The sequence below is a fragment of the Heloderma suspectum genome, chromosome 4 (assembly GCF_057233095.1).
Source record: "Heloderma suspectum isolate Gila_16-S chromosome 4, 16-S_ref, whole genome shotgun sequence".
Lineage (NCBI taxonomy): Eukaryota > Metazoa > Chordata > Lepidosauria > Squamata > Helodermatidae > Heloderma > Heloderma suspectum.
The window spans coordinates 36,485,924-36,499,652 of NC_139461.1; positions in this window are offsets into that span (position 1 = coordinate 36,485,924).

Here is a 13,729-nt window from a genome sequence, read left to right on the forward strand (position 1 = left end):
GCAGCTGCTGGCAAGATCACATCACTCCAGTGCTGAAGGAGCTGCACTGGCTACCAGTTGTTTTCTGGGCCAAATTCAAGGTGTTGGTTTTGACCTTTAAAACCCTATATGGCTCCGGCCCAGCCTATCTCAAGAAGCGCCTCCAGCAACACCAGATAGACCGCTCAACAAGATCAGCCTCAGATGGCCTTCTCTCTGTCCCATCAGCCAGGACAGCTAGACTGGTGGGGACAAGGGAGAGGGCCTTCTCTGTGGTGGCCCCCACTCTCTGGAACTCCCTCCCTAGGGAACTCCGCCATGCATTAAAAACATGGTTGTTCAGGCAGGCTTTTGAGGTGGGCTAGAGTAATTTTAGAAATGTGATGTTTTTAATGTTGAATTTTATTGTATAAACTGTTTTTATTGCTGTACATCGCCCAGAGTGGCTGGGTTACCATCCAGATAGGCGATTAATAAATTAAATAATAATAAATAAATAAATAAATAAAATGTTTGGAAGAGCCACCTTACTATCCGCTATCTCAGCTTAATGTCAGCTGCAGGTGATCATTAAAAATAACTCTTTGGGGAGTAGGGTTCAACTTCCAGTGGAGAAGCAAAGATTACATCAAAATAAAACAAGGAACTACCCATATCATTATAACATAACAGACTTAAAATATAAAACATACAGACACAAATGAAACATGAAACACATAATGCAGATGGCTAATGTTGTTGGTCATGACTTTTCTTGATTGATCTCATGTCTATAATCCTGCAATGGGAAGAAAAAAAGAACTACCCCTATCTCTTCTTTGATAGGGCTTGCAAGTTAGCAAAGTAAAACTAATCTCCTTTTTGTATGTGCTCAGACGCACCATTCCTTTTACTTCTCTTTTATTCTAACTCCCCTTTTTCTTCCCCATTCTGCTTACTATGTTATAGAAAAGAGGAACCAGTTCAAATCAACCAGTCAAACTTCTCTTCAAAGCAACATTTTTTTTTTCTCAAGGCAAAAACAGAACACCATCTACACTGTAACACTCAGATTAAACCATTTACTTTTCTAGGCAACTTTCTTTAATTTCACATATTTCTAATATTTCTAATTTTCGTGAATAAGGTAAGATTCTAATTGAGTGGCATGTTACTACTTCAAACATCTTGGTTTCTTATGAATTTGGAAGACTGTTGAATTAATTTTTTCTGTTGTTGGGTAGAATATTATTTCAATTCAACAAACATGTATAGTCCTCCTTTCTTTTAAGGCTACTTAACACTGAGCTATTCTCAAACACTGTCGAACAGCTCACCTTAATACATATTCCTACACAGTGGACTATCCAGCAATGACAAGAAACCTGTCACACCTTTTCTTTGAGATTCATTGCTCTCTGATAGTTCTAATTGTTGTCACTGGTCTGGAACCAACAGCTGGTTGAGACAATCTTTTTATTAGTTCTTGTTTGAGAATTGTTTGAGAATTCAGTTAAGTCATATATTAGTTTGAAAGACTATGTAATATGCTGTTTGTGAATTGTGTGGGAAGAGTCTTGTACAGCAAACCAGACCTTCAGTGTTGTGTTGGTTTCTTCCTCAACAATTGTTGAGTTTATTTGATTTTGGCCAAATAAAGTCTCTGAAGGAATTGTACTCCAAAACAGAATGGTGGTAATTTCTACAACAATTTGGGGGCTTATCCCAGAAGTAACCCAAGTACTCCAAGTTCTTTAAGATCTAGTGTAATGAGAGAACAAAAATAAATGCATTCAAAAATGCAAGCATTTGAAAAATGTGTATGAAAGAATGAGTATTTTTGGAAAATGCACACAAACACACACCCTTTAATCATTGGGAGAAAAATGAATTCATTTAAAATATATACAATTGATGCACACATTTGGAAAAATGTGCATGAAAATATACACAAATCGTGCAAAAAGAAAAAAAAAACATAGGAAGCTGCTTTATACTACATCAGACCATTGGTCTATCTAACCCAGTATTGTCAACTCAGACTGGCAGTGGCTCTCCAGAGTTTCAGGCAGGATTCCTTACTAGCCCTACCTGGAGATGCCAGGAATTGAACCTGGGACCTTCGGTATGCAAAGCATGTGTTCTACCACTGAGCCACCCAGAACCACAAAGCTCATAACCTGATCCAGACATGAGTTGGAACCAGCCTTGAAGTGGAATTTGCAGAACCTCGATGAGCTTGATTCACACACCTCTAGTGTACATACATGTGGCATACACACAGTAGGAAGCCCCAGCCAGGGGCAGCTTCTCAGCATCTGTAAAGGTGTGTAATTGGCAGATGTGTAATTGGCACACAGGGTAATGTATATTAATTCCTAGGTGGATTTTTTCCCCCTTAACAAAATGAAAAATAAATATGGGATGTTGGGGGGTTATGGGGTTAGCAGTACTTTCCAAAAATGGCAGACTTGCAGTTTGGCTGCCAAGCATTACTCTTCTGTCTGTCTCTCTCTGTCTCTCTCCTGGGGTTGTCCTGAGGCTGAACAGTTTGTAAAACGTCTGACATTCTAGGTTGAAACACACAGCTGCTGAAAGACTGTGCTAACAGTTACTTATTACTGATAGACAGCCATAGATATTACTTCCCCTGATGTTCCTGGGTGATTTTAACAGTTGTCAAACACTTGGCATATCCATTAACTCCAGTTACTGCGGAAGGTGCTCAGTCCCATGAGCAAAGATAGGCCAGGAACATATATATATAAATCTGGCTGGTGTATAAGGAAGCTAAATATAGAAGGGAGTTACCCAGGATGATAAAGACAGGTCCCCTTCCTGAAAAATCCATTAAAGCGCAGTTTTGTTCTCTGCTTTGGCAATATTTTCTTCTACAGTTTCCAGAATGAGACAGGATGTTTAGTTCTTAGACTCTGCAGAGATTCTCTTGGCATGTAATAAAATAAATGTGTCCTGACAAAGACCAGGTCAGTGTCCAGTGCTAGAAGGACTTGGTGGATGCATTGGCTTAGCCATAATCCATACGTATGGCTCATTACCAGAAGAAGGACTGAACTCAGTCTCCTAATTTACCTGAACAGAGAAGCATAGGTAGCAATTTAATCTCGATGATGGGAAAGGATCCAGCACCAGGCAATCTGTTCCAAGTGCAATGGTTTAAGTAAAGCCTAAGGTCCCTGTGTCCATCGAAATGGCTACAGACTACAAACCCACCACTTATTGTGCCAGAGTAGTAGGATTCACATGCTCACTTACTACCTTCCTGCCAGGCACTACTGGAATTTGGGATCCTGCTTAGTGCTCCTATGGAGTCATTTTTTGAGTTATAACGCTCCTAGCGTGGCATACACTTAAAATCCTAAAAAGGGATACAATAGAATCCAAAATCCAAATAAAAAAATAAATTTTAAAAAATCACAGAAGCAAAAACCATTGCCAGGTGATAACAATCCAGCAGAAACTATGAAACCCAACTAAAAACCATGCTAGGAAGCACCAAAAAGACATCAGAATTGGTGTCAGGTGAGCATCTCTGGGGAAGGCATTCCAAATGAGGTGCCACAACCAAGCACGATCTCTCTCTGCTCAGTACTCACCTATCTGCATGTGGCAGGTTGCCAGGGAGGAGTATCTCTGATGACATTACAGCTTGGCCAAACTCATGCGGTGGAAGGCATCCTTCAAAAAACCAAGTCCAAAGCCAATTAGGGTGTTCTAGGTAAAGACCAACACTTGAAATTGTGCCCAGAAATGGGCCAGCAACCTGTGTAGCTATTAAGTGTAGGTGAGCTTATACAGTTTGGAAGTAGGAGAATTGCTTAACTGGGTACAGTTGGTGACTCACGTAAACCTCTGTCTCCCTGTAAGTGACTGCTACTGAGGAAGAGATCCATCAAAGCTCTCCAAGAATACTTCTAATTTCATCTATTTTTGCCCATGTTCAGTAATGTTTAGCATGTAAAAATTGCATTATTGCGATATTCTCATGTTGAAGTTTAACTTTGGAATTGGACCATACTCAATAATTTGTTTCATTACATGCAACCCCCATATCTTATATTTTCAAGATACATGCCAAAACATTACATTGGAGTTCCATGATTGGAACTACCAACATACCTTTCTTCTTCAAAAAGCAGCCACTGGGAGAATTGATTTGGATAGGTGCTATGGCGTGGGGGAGGTATTTCCCCCATGCACTGCACCCTCAATCTAATCTACACCCCCACCCATAGTGTTTATCGCAGAGGGGAAAACATGGTTTCCATATGTTTCTTCCTGTGCCTGGCAGCGGTTTGGGGGCGGGGAAAGTCTGTAACAGGGCTGGCAACAAAGGCACACAGCCAGACATTTGTTGAGGGTCTACACCCCAGCAGGGGTCCATCGACAACCCTCCTAGACTTGCTTCCCCTGTTCACCTCTGCAACCTGTGTGTTCACCTGCCTCTCAGTCTGGCCCAGATAATGGTGGTGGTGAGGAGGAGGAGCAGTAGATGCCACTGCCTGTTTGCTCACTGGATCTCTGCTTGTTCAGCAACCAATGATGACAAGGAGGAAAAGGAGCAATAGCAGCTGGTGACAATGGTGGTGAGAAGATAGAATCACTGAGTGGGGGGGGCATTGAGGGTGTCTTGCCCAAGGGCCCTCCAAAACCTGGAACTGGCACTGGTCTGTAAGAAGCGGAAAGGGGCAAAGGTTTAACTGCCCTCCATTGCACTGCAGCCCCTATTGAAATCAGGGTGCCCCCCCCCTTCTGCTTTCCCCATGGCTGTTTCTTGAAGAAAATTACTCCAGCCATTCCAATCACAGAACTCCAATATAATGCATAGTTTGGTCCTAATCCCTTCCTTAGACATACACACCAGTTATTTCTTCCATGCACAGCCCCTGAGAGCATCTCTCCTATCATTACATCCCCCTCTGCGCTCCTGCTGACGCAGCTTATGTATGTATTTAGCTCTTGAATTTATATACTGCTTCATAGCCAATGCCTTCAAATACATTAAAATTTATTTTAAAACAATGAAACAGCAATTTAAAATAACCATTGAAAACAGAAATGGAAATTCAAGCAGAGAAATAAAAGACAGCAACAAAAAACCCAACAGCTATAATGCAATGGCAAAATCTAAATACTAGCTTGGCTTTTCCTTTCACCACATCATCCCGTTCCTTCCCTGGACCTCTATTCAGTTCCTAGAATTGTAAAGCAATTGTGGATGTGCAGGAAGAGTACAGCAGAATATTTCACACGTTAGAGCTAAGGACAAAAGAGTGACTTTTCCTGCCACAGTACCCTATGGAAGAGCTAACACCAGATTAATCAATCACATCCTAAGGCCAGTTCATATGCTACTAGACTGAGGCACTTGCACTTCAAACATTAATGGAGTGGCGTGATTGAAGAAGAGAATTATGGAGAATCACCAAGAACATATGGATACTGTCCAAGCTAGTCAATGGCACAAACCGGAGGGAGAGGCAGACATGGGGCACATCCTTCATAAGCCCCTGTCATGGCCTAGCATCCAGTCAATATCTGCTACAAGATGTTGAAGGCCCACTTAAACTGGAAGTGTGGAGCATGCAAACTGAGCATTACCTCTTCTTGGCTCTTACCTACTTAGGTGCTCCAGTAAACTGAGAATGGTGGAGCTGTTGGGGAAATGGGCCTTTTGCCATTTGTGGGCCTCCTTGGCAATAACTCTGGAGCCTTCCTGGATCCAGCATGGGAGTGGCACTCTCCATCCTGTGGTGACATCTCAATCAGCCCTAAGAGCTCATATGATTACCAAAACAAAATGGTGCAAAACCCCAAAGTGCATTTATTTATTTATTTTACAATGGTTGTACACTGCTCCACACCCAAAGATTTTGGAGCAGTGACCAGCAGGTAGGGTAAAAGAATAAAAACCTTATTAAAATAATTGCTATTTTTAAAAAGAAACAGAGTTCTAATAAACCGAGTTCTGATAAAACCATGGCTGGTCACTCAAGGGAGGTTTTCTGAAGTAACAGGAGACGACAGAAACAACAGAACATTGGTGCCTGCCTGACCTCCAAAGGCAGGGAATTCTATACGAAGGGGGCCACCACACCAGGCTCTTCCTAGTGGACTCCAATCAGGCCACAGGTCCATATGGAACCAACATTTTAAAGTGCTACATATTCAGTATTCAGCTATGTGTTGATTGTCTTGGATTTTTCAGCTTGACCATGGTATTCTTCTGTATCAGTTGGGTGTTGTAGGTACTGTGTTGCAGTGGTTCTGCTCCTACTTAGGGCCAAAGTACACATTACACTATTTACTTTAGTGTAAGCATGTGCCACCCCAATTTGCATCAGAGACCACCAGGCACTGGGAGGTGAAAGGTTCACCTCCCCCCACTTTTCCACCAGTTACCCCCAATGGGCAGGAGGGGTTTAAAAAATAAAGAAAAAGTCTAAATTGGCATCAGTTGAGGTATGTGGGTTTTTTTTTTAACCCACGGGGGCATTTCAAAAGGGAAAATTGGGGCAGGGGGAGGTTTAATCCTCCCCTCCCAGTGTGTGGTGGCCCAAATCCAAATCAAAGCCACTCAGCTTACACCACAGTAAATAAAAAGCTAACCTTCAGCTCCATGATTAGCATAATGTGTAGTTTGGCTCTTAGATGGTCTATTCCAGAAGGTGGCACTGGGGGATTATTGCTTTGCCCTTTGTCAGTTATTTATTTAATTTCTATACCACCCAATAGCTGAAGCTGTCTGGGTGGTTCACAAAAATTAAAATAAAAAAGCACACAGCAAAACAATATAAAATATAAGGTTACACTATGGGGTTCCATAGGGCTGTATTTTATCCATCACGTTGTTTAGTTTGGGGATGCTTTTAGATCCAGCATGGACACTGTATGCACAGGTGGCCTCAGCAGAGCACCTTTTATCAGCTTAGGCTGATATACCAACTATGACTCTGTCTGGACAGAGATAACCTAGCTACCATTATCCATGCATTGGTCAACTCCTGTCTGGATTACAGTAGTTTGGGGATCTCTTTGAAAACAATCTAGAAACTTCAGCTAGTCCAAAATAGGGCAGCAAGACTGCTAACTAGGACTGGCCGTTCTGATCATATCATGCCAGTACTTTTCCATCCAGTCCATTTCCAGGCCCAACTCAAAGTGCTGGTTTTAACCTTTAATGCCCTAAACAGCTTGGGGCCAGGTTACCTGAAGGATCATCTCCTCCCATATTTACCTACCTGGACCCTAACGTATTCTTCAGAGGTCCTTCTCAGAGTATTCCTGTAAATGAGGTATGGTGGGTGGCCAGCAGAGAAAGGGTCTTTTTCATGGTGGTGGCCAACTGTGGAATGCCTTGCTAAGACAAGCTTGCCTGGTGCCTACATTATAGTCCTTTCAGTACCAGATGTAAATCTTATTTTCCAAAGCATTTTAAGATCGATTACAGAACTTTAAGCTGCAGTCCTATGCACAGTAGGATTTACTTCCAAGTAAACATGAATAGGATTGTAGCATTAGAGTTTCTAGCTCTGCCATGTTAATGTTTACTGTTGCTCGTTTTATTTATTTATTTGGTCTTCTGCTGTGTTTGGTTTTATTCTCATTGATTTGTAGAGTTCTTGTTGGTTGTTTTTATGGTTTTAAACTTTTCTTGTACCATCCAGAGAACATTGTTAATTGGGTGGTATATAAACAATGTAAATAAATGTAATGTAAACAGCCACATACATCTTCAGAAAGAATGAGAAAAACAGTTTTAGCTTCCTGGTCTGAGACTTACTTCTTTTCTTTTGCAGCTCAAGAAGCATTCTAAAATGGTTTGCTAAAAATCCTTAAAAAGAAAACTAATAGATAAAAAGAAATCATCTTCTTGTTTGGGCTTTGTAAGCTGTTAAGCTCACTTCATAAAGAGAGGCTGACTTTTATTGCTGCAATTCCAACAGCCATCACCCACTTTCCAAGGTTAGAATTAAGTTTTGAATTTTAATAAGAATGGTGGGGCAGGGAGGGAGGAAATACGAGGACAAATTTTAAAAACGCTTCAGGAAGGAATAAGATAAAATGCAGCTCCACAAGGCAAACAGTTTGACTTAAGACGGTCCAATAACAAGCCATTCTTCCCTGGAAACATTTCTAATACAATTATTGTAAAATATTAGTACCATTTCAGCAAATAAGTCTGTGAACTAGTTAAGCATTGTGATGAAGTGCTAAACTTTAGAGGGCTGAATCTTACTTTTGACAATTAATTTTAGGGCAGACATATGTATCAAGCTGTTGTTATTTTTAACTGAACTGGTTAATGACAGTGTATCAAACCTGTAGGGAAAAAAAACCTGTTCTGAGTAATGCTACTGCTCATATTTCCAGAAAGAACTTCCCATTGCCCATGGGCCTCATTATATATAATCAGGCATATTTTATACGTTCTGTGAAACTGCCTGGAGAATTTCAAGCTGGATTTGCCTTTTTGGTGTCTCCCACTGCTACCACCACTGAATTTGCCACCAAAATTCAGTGACATGGAAGCAAAAAAGGGGAGATTTCCCCTTATTTTTGATATAACAAGTTGCAGTTTGCTGCTGAAATTTTAAAAGAAAATTTGTCCCTTTTTTTGCTGCTGGCCGCTGCACCAAGGAAATTCAGAGGCGAATTCGGTGTCACCAGAGGGCAGGGGTGCAGCTCCTGTTGGGTTCCAGGGGGGAAACTGGCCCCTAGACCCCCAGAAGTTGCCCATCCCTGATTTAAACTGTCTTTGCAAACTCATTAAGGTCTTCTTTGAACTGTGTGTAAGGCTAAATGGAGAAACTGCTCCTTCCTTGGGCAATCTTACCTATGGGGTATCTTATTTTTCTAGCATACTGCTTATATTTTAGGACTTAAGGTACTTCCTGCCACTGTAACTCAGAGTTCCACAAGCCAACCCTTTTCCACTGCCACCAATTCTTTCAGAGTATTTCAAAACCTCCTACTAGCTTGGTATAAGAGGCTTAGGCATGAAACAGGCACCATGCGATAGTCTCTCTATCCCCCTTCCCGAATTGCCACCATGCAGCTACTACTAGAGACAAGATGAACTATGAAGCAATTGCTTTATTAAAGGGATACTTTGGGGGTTTCAAAAGACTGCTCACTGACCATTCTTAAGGCCTCAAGAGACACTTTCCTGATAAAAGCCTACTAATGACTTTTTTTTTTAACCCAAGGCCAAATTTCCTAAACCTCCACCCCAGCTAAATGCACTCAGGTCCAGCTCTTGGGTACAGTATTCCTCTGCCACCAAAGCTCCTCCTCTTGTAACAATGGCTGCTTGAATGGTTTATCTGGTTTTGAATGCCTGCTTGTGTAACCTTCTTCTGGAACTTAGGGCAGCCTTCTAGCATAACACCTGCTTCACGAGCCACATATGGGTATCACACAGAGAAGAAAGAGCTTAATATTCCTCCTCAGCTTTCTCCTAGTCTTTCTGTAACACCACCCACACCAGCCAACAAACTTCCTCTTTCTCCCTTGCTGACCGTCCTCCCAGTGCCTAACTGAATCCCTGTCAACTCCTGTCAACTGTCATTTCCCAACTGCTCTTTTCCACCTAGTTAAAACCCCCAGCCAATCAGAATCGGATGTTTCCCACACCGTCAAAATACCTGATCGAGGCCCCATCCCAAAATATTAAACGTGATAGTCTCTCTACCCCCTTTCCAGAATTGTCACCATGCAGCTACTACTAACACAGGCCTTTGACAAACTAACAATGCTAGGCCTCAGGCCTACAGATACGTTATAGCTTTTCAGAGGCCACACAAAGTAAACATTACAGAACAACAACAGTTATATACTGTTTTTCACAGGCTGTTTCAGACATGCACTTCATCTCTCATCATTCGGTTATTCAATACTTTGGTCTGGATGTGACATCCATTTTAATTACTTTATAAATGCAACACTGAGTGATAATTTGGATGTCTGAGTGGACCATCACTGATATGATACCACAGATAGATCTGATCTGAGATGATACCACAGATAGATCTGTCCTATCTCCTGAGATGCCCAGCTTTTCAGTGGAGTTACTGTTAAAAACAGCCTGTTGCATCAGACCAAGGGTCCATCTTGTCCAGCATTCTGTTCCCAAGAGCAGTCGACCAGATGCTGCCCAGAATCCCACAATCATCTCATGAAGCCAACCAGCCTCCCCTCTTATTTATCCCCAGCATCTGATATATACAAGTATTCTGCCTCTCAGCAAGGAGGTGCCCATTTAGTACCATATATACCAGGAGTGGGTAACCCTTTTCCTGTTGAGGTCCATATTACCTCAGTCAAAACCTATCAGGTTCTTTTTACTGTAAATTACTGTAAAATTAATTAGGCTGCTTCTCCAAGCATCAGCTTGGCTGTCCTGAGCAACCTAATTGGCTATTCCTCTTACAAATGACGGGTAGAATGTCACTGGGAGCAATGCAATGTGATGATGTGGGGAAAGTCATCTTTTTGCCCCCAAGAATGCCCCTAGGAACTGTGGAATGTTATCACATAGTGTCATCCCCAGGGGCTTTCTAGCCCTTATTTTTAAAGAATGATCAGCAATCATTTTAATCACTGAACCTATAAACCACTACACCAATACTGTTTTAAAAAGAACTGTCTATATTCTAAATATATCTTAAATGCATCCTGGTGTCATACATCACTGAGTCATCAATACATTATTTATAAAAAAAAACACAGAAGGAAGAATCATCTGGAAAAGCAAATCAATACTGAACATGGGAACAGACTAACAGCTGCAATGATAAGATATCATGAAGGCTTGTTCAAAATGAATTGTTCTAACTACTACTTACTATTTTTAATCCCAACTAACATGTTGTTTTGAATGGGCTTAAAAAAAAAAAAAAGCATAACAGAACGAAGGTTGCCAGAATCAATATGACTACAATATGGACCTAAGAGTGTTATATCATATACTATCCTATAAACAGACACATCACAAGTAAAAGTACAACCAAATAGAGACGTTCATGTAACAAATAGTCTCTAGCCGGACAGAACTGTGAGGCTTCAGACATATTTATTTTCTGCAGCAAAGCTGGTAAAATAGTGAACATCATAAATAATGGCAGATTGCTTAAAGCAGTGGAGATCCTACAAATCAAATTGGAGACTGCTGCCATAGAATGCAAGGCGAAGTGGACTTAGAGCAATTGGGGATGTCAATAGGGTCAAGTTTTCTGATGTATCACGAAGTTTTGCATGCAAATATTTTACCAGCTCTGCTGCGAGTTTCACAAATGCAAATTTATGTATTAATTTTAGGATTTATAAACTGTTCCACATTGAGAGGTATCAGAGTGGTGTACCACAAATTAAATGCAAGAAATGTACCATAAAAGCAGAATTATCCATAAAACAGTGGCTGGAATTTAGTCAGGAAATGTTTGCCTGGAAGGAAGAGTCTTCAGCAAATGCCAAAAACAAGTAGCATAGGTGCATGCCTGTTCTTAGTTGGAAGGGCATTTCATAGGGATGCCTAGATCCATTATAGCTTTTGAACTGTTAGCAGAGATTGCCTTTCATGTTTCCTCAAATGCCCCTCTTTTTCCCTTTTACCCAACAGGGGTTAAAAATTATTCTCCAAGTCTAGTATGAAAAAGTCCTTAGCTCTGAGGATCATCTGCAACATTAGAAATGTATGAGAAATTAGTTTCAGTTCATTTTTGATCAATATTTAGATAGCTTCCACGTCCTGGACTGATTGAAGTCTGTACATTTCCGAGCTTGCAATGTGATTTGCAGACCAAAAAAAATCTGTTTGACTGCATGTGTATATTTGAAAAATGTGCATGGGAAAATGCATACTTTTGAAAAATGCATACACATATGCTTTAATCAACGGGAGAAGAATCTGTACATTTTAAAGATGCACACAATTGATGTGTACATTTTGAAAAATACGCATGAAAATCTGCACAAATTTTTGTGTGGAAAGAAAAAAACAAAGATTGCACTCAGGTAAGGAAATGTGATGGCATGGGCTTCAAGGTGGAATTTGGAGAACTTTTGACAAGCTCAAGTTTTGCTTGTACGCACATCTCTATGCAACATATCTGCAGCCAACTTAGCATTGTTACAGAATTCTTATCTTCTTCACTTACTATTAAGCACTGTAATGACCTTTAATATTGATTCCATTTTGCCATTGTCTCCCCAGCATGACTCAAAATGAGCATCCCTGAAATTTGTTGTTCAGAAGCTGGCTTGATGAAAAAGAAGATTCACACATATTGGTTACCAGCTAAGGGTAGAAACATTTCAAGGCAGCATACAAGATAAAAACAGTACAGAACAATGCAAAAAAAAAAAATCCCAACTAAATCAATCAATCAATGAGAATTCCATTAAAACAGATCTCACTAATAAAACCTGCAGCGCACAGACTGTGGAAAGGCCAAGTATGTCTTCCTTCACAGGAAAACAAGTATGTCTTCAGAGCCTTCTTGAAGACTTGCAAAGAAGAGGCCTCACAAACCCCTGAGGAAAGCCAATCCCAGAGTTGCAGAGCCACTACTGAGAAAGCCCTGTCCCTTGTACTAGCCAGCCTAACTACCCTTGGTGGCGTGTAGGTGAGAAGAGCCTACGCTGCTGACCTCAGAGTGTGGGCAGGGTGGTATGGGAGAAGGCAGTCCTTCAAGTAACTTCAGCCCAAACCATTCAAGGCAATATATAGCCACTATGACCAGTAGCCACTTATAGCCTTATCCTCCATTTGAATCCCACCTTGAGTCCCAAGGATCTCAAAATAAATGGGATTCCCAATATCACATCCAGACACCAGTGCACGCCTGCTTACCTTCAATGATGGAACTGCCTCACATACCTTCAGACTGTTCTCTGGATGTTATTTTCAATTGCATATATTGGGTAGGGTATCTTGTTATTCATATACTTCATGAGAATTGCTATTGCTGTCTCCACAGAAAATCTCTTTTTCACACTAGGGATGTTACGGACTGTGTAAAATCCCCTCCATCTGTGTTTCGCGGATTGTCAGGTGCCTTTTGTTCCATCGTCTGCCCGCTGACGGATGCAAATATTTTTTCGTCATGCAGAAAAATATGCAAATAATTATGTATTTACATAATTTACCTTAGTATGTAACACTTAGCTTATTGTCCCACGGAACATTCCACGGAACGTTTCCTCAGCAGAAACTTGCATATTTTCCTACAAGTTTATATGTGTAAATTTCAGGAAAGTAAAAAAAAAAAAATATCCAAAAGTCCACAGACTGCACAGCCTGAGGGGAACGCTCTGCAGCAGATTCTGCAGGTCAGATTCTTAGAAATCCGAGCTCATTTTAGTTCATCTCGAATTTCTCCAGCATCCCTATTTCACACTGCATTCATCCATAATAGTCTTTTGCGTGCAGCAGAAATGGAATTAGATGGTAGTTAGCAGTTGTGTTTTATGGCACAGAAGCATTCGTGCAGCAATGCAAACTCATGGTAAAGACACAGAACACGGTGATGGGTGGTGGGGGAAACATACTGGTTACAACAAAATTAATTCATCTGCTGCTGATGTACTCTCTTCTTCAATCTATATGGTTCATCCAGTTCATCCAGCACACACAAACAGGGTGGTTTCATCAAATCTGGCTTGTCCAGCTGTCCACAAAGCTGACAAAAGGTCCAGTGCAGCCAACTGTGGCTTTTTAGGGTACATATAATAATCAGTGGAGGCTGGT